At 60.4% G+C, this 3,936-nt stretch overlaps 1 long non-coding RNA gene across 1 annotated transcript; it reads left to right on the top strand.

Annotated features, from left to right (window-relative positions):
- Window positions 1–223: 223 nt before the first annotated feature.
- Window positions 224–2,135, top strand: LOC140636336 (uncharacterized). Its single transcript, XR_012033607.1, has 3 exons — window positions 224–358; window positions 1,453–1,586; window positions 1,709–2,135. It is a non-coding gene; the product is annotated as an uncharacterized lncRNA (long non-coding RNA).
- The last annotated feature ends 1,801 nt before the right edge of the window (window positions 2,136–3,936 follow it).

The following is a 3,936-nucleotide window of genomic DNA, read 5'->3' as shown; positions in this document are numbered from 1 at the left end:
CTGGCCCCAATCTTCTTGTCTGTATAGTGAGGGAAATAGTAGCTATCTCTCCAGGAGTTACTCTGATGGTTAAATAAAGCAACCGAAGCGCCTCTCACGGCACCTGGCACCTGGCACGCCGTCACTTAGCCTGCTCCTGCGCCCCCTGCGGTCTCTGGTACGTTCTGCACCTTGTACCGACTGCGGCTGCAGTGTCCTCCTTGGCCAGCGGGCGGCGGTGCGGGACCACCGTGCGGGTCTGCGGACAGCCAGGCTTTCCCGGGAACAGAATTCCGCAGCCTGAACAAGCGGCGGAATTGGAGCATCCGAGAAACTAGGTCTTAACCTGTGCCGGAGTTGCCCTCGCTCTGAGCCTCAGGTAGGCAGAGCAAAGGGCAGCAGGTGGGCGGGCGGGAATCAGGAAGTGAAAATGCTAAGAGATCCTCAGGCTGGGGGACCCGTGAGCACAGCCCAGATTCCTGCGCTGGCAGATTTAGAGACCCTACCCACTGTCTCATTCCGGAACCTTCCTATAACTAGAGGTGGGAGGGATAGAATACTCTTCAGGACGCCTCCTGGGCACCTTCTGGTGCGATCTTGCCTAAGCTTCCCTATCTGATGTTTTGGACTGGGACACATTTAGAGATCTGGGCTAAGACACTCACAAACCTGGAAACCACAGACAAGTAAGTTAAATTATCTTCGTTTATCGTTGTTTGTTGTTGTTTTGTTTTGTTTTTTAACTACCAATCCAGTTGTTTCAGTCCCTGTTAAAAATTCTCCAGCGGCTCTGCAATCACACCTGCAATATAAGCCAAAACACCACACCATGACCTACAAAGCCATATCTGACCTTCCATTATCACGTCCCTCCTCTCTCTCTGTCCTCCCTTGACAGGGAGGCTGTACCCCAGGCATTTCCCAGTCTGTGCCACTGCACTTCCAGTTCCCTCTGCCTGGGACTCTGTCTCTCCAGAAGTCTGCACCGCTCATTCCCTGCCTTCATTCAGACCTCCTCCTTCCCAGGGAGGCTCTCTCCAACCCAGCATAATCTTTCATTCCCGGCACCGAGGGCTGCTCTGCCTAACATCAGACGATGTGTCCAAGTTTCTCTATTTACTGGCTTTCTGTCCCAGGAGAATATGAGTGCCCAGAGGGCCAGGCTCTTGGCATCCTCTCTCCGTCAGTGGGAGCTCACTAAATATTTGTTGAATAAATTCATGACTTAATGAATTAATCTACAAAATGTGGATGCTTAGGAAGAATCATGGCGGTGACAACTCTTTGTAGATTTTATTCAATGTATTAGTGTGCACCTATGCTGTGCCTACTGTACAGGCTTTTGTAGGCATCATCGTTATTACTCATGGTCATAAAGATAATAGGGTGGAAAATAAGTCTGATCTGGGCCCAAGTGCAGACCCTAGGCGCAGTCCATCCTCTTCTCATCTCTCTTCCCTTTCTTGGAGGCAGCCTCGGTGCCCGCGGAGAGCAAAGCGCTCTGGGCACTGTATACAGAAGTTCCGAGGGGACGCGGGTGTTCCCTGCACGGTCCCCTGCCCCCGTTCAGACCTCTGGCCCTGAAGTCTCAGAGATGCAAGGAAGAGGTAAGAGATGCCCCTCTCCCTCTCTCTCCTCCCTCCCAGACTGTTGCACTCTCGTCCCTCTTCTCCCGAGAGAGCCGAGAGCCGGGTCGACCGGGATGATTCGTCCTTCGGTTCCGGTCCAGGGTGGCCCGAGCCTCCAGAGATTCCCAGCCAGGGTCGCAGGATAACGCGCCGGAAAACACGGGCCTGGAGCACCGCGCTCTCCCGGCGTCGGGCGGAAAGAGAAGAGCAGAAGGGGCCGGAGCGCGGCGGTCGTGGCTATTGGCGAGACCCGGGAGGCAAAGCGCGTGGAGAGGGGACGCGTGGGAACCGCAGAGGATAGCGGAGAGCAGCCGGCTCCGGAACGTCTGACTGCGAGCCCCGGCGGTCGTGCGCGCGAGTAACAAGTGTGCAATTTTGTGTGCAACCGGCGTGTGCACGTGGGCACTTACAAGCTCCTGAGGAAGCTGGGTGCACACGGAGCTTCAGTGTTCACACAAAGAGCGCCTAGACGAGGAACATTTAAATGAGGGGAGCAGGAAACTGTTCCTAGGAGCCTGGGGAGGAGGATGGGGGATTAAAGGCGCGATCTCGGCGGGGTTCGGGGCGCGGCTGCTCGGCCGGAGGGACCTGCCGGGGAGAGCAGCGCGGGGAGGGAGATTGCCTGGGCCGGCTTCTCGCCTATTCTCCGCAGAACTTTTTCCCCCTCCCTCTTCCCTCGCGCTGCCTCTCTCGGGGCGGTCTCCAGGGACTGTCTCTCACATCCATTCTCCTTTCCTCCTTGATTTATGCTGCAGAGTGGAACGACCTTCCCTGACCTCATTTTCATGACGGCGCGAGCACACCCGGAGCCGGCTACGCACATTCCGGAGCAGGCGCGCGCCGACACTCACACACTCACACTGGCGCACGCACACACACACACACACACACACACACACGAGACCCGGGCTGCTGGACCCTGCCCATGCTTGAGTTCACACCAGCTCCGCCACTGTTCTGGGCACTGCCGGGGCTGTGGACGCTCAAAGAATAGATTCTCATTAGCATCTTGCTTTGAATATCATTTGCATTTTATTCATTTCATGTCAAAACGCTCAGAACTCTCCCCAGCCCTCACCTCTCCCCAGAGCTGGAGAGTCTGGGCCTCCAGCTCCCTGTGGGCCACGCGCTCGCCGGCTGCCCCCACCCTACCCACCCTCGCGTGGCCAGAGCACCACAAACACCGGCACCCCCGCAAGAGGAGCTAACCTCGCCTGCGCTCCGGGCAAGTTCCAGGCCCTGCGCTAAGGGTTTATAAGTGAATGACCTCACTCAGTCCTTGCAACCACCCAAAGAACTAAGCACTACGTTGTACCCATTTGAGACTCGAGGAAACTGAGGCACAAAGCCGACCTGCCCAAGGTCAAGGACCTAAAATCGGAGAAAGCAGAACTGAAACCCAAGGCGGCCAGACCCCGAAGCCGGAAAGCTTAACCGCTTCGCCGCCCGGCCTCGCGCAAGGTCAAAGCTAAGGTAACTGCGACAGGAGAAAGTGTGTTTTCCTAAGTGCGGAGGAAAGTCATTCTCCGCCCCACCGCGACCCTTCGCCCACCCCGGCCGCCGGGGGACCCGCGCGCATTCCCCGGCGGGGGCTCGCAGCGCCCTGTCGTCGGGCCGCCCCCGGTCCTGACCCCTTCCCGGCGAGGGCTCGGCGGAGTCCGGCCGCCGTGCTCTCGAGGTCCTCTGTCGGCGCTGGCTAGTTAAGAAAAATAAACAACGTTCCAAATGGAGGCGATTCCTTTCAACCCAAGCCCCGCCGCCCGCCAGAGAAATGCAAACAGCGGGGGACCGCCCGAGTCCGCCCCGGCCCCCGCGCCCGAGCCGCGGGTGGGAGGGCCGGGCCGCGGTAACCCGAGCCGCCGCGCCGGCTCCCCGCGCGCTGCCCTCCGCCTGCCCCTTCGCCCCTGACCCCGCCGGCGGCGCGCCGGGCCCGCGTCCGCCTTCCCCGGCGCCCCCCACCGGGCCGGCTCCCCCCGCCCCGCAGCCCCAGAGCGCCCCCCGGGGAGCCCCGTCCCATTCCGAGCCCTCGCGGCCACATGGCTCCTATGGGCTGCGCTCCCCTGCGGCTGCCGCGCGCCAGGCCTCAGTCTTGGGATCATTAAACACCGAGACAAAATGGCAAGGGGTGTCAGGAACCCGCCTGGCAGACTCCTGCCCAGTGAGTGGATGTGGATGGGGGCCCGGGCCCGGGGTGGGGGTGGGGGTGGGGGTGGGGGTGGGGGCGGTGCTGCTTCCAGATGGTCCCCTTGCGTCCTGCGGTGCGCGGCCGGGGAAGCTAGGGGCGCCGCAGCGCGGTGCGGCCACCGCGGGCCCCACGAAGCCCAAGGGT

This window comes from Canis lupus, chromosome 7, assembly GCF_048164855.1.
Source record: "Canis lupus baileyi chromosome 7, mCanLup2.hap1, whole genome shotgun sequence".
Classification (NCBI taxonomy): Eukaryota; Metazoa; Chordata; class Mammalia; order Carnivora; family Canidae; genus Canis; species Canis lupus.
The sequence above is the reverse complement of the archived record's forward strand: the minus strand, read 5'-3'. Positions and strand labels throughout refer to the sequence as shown.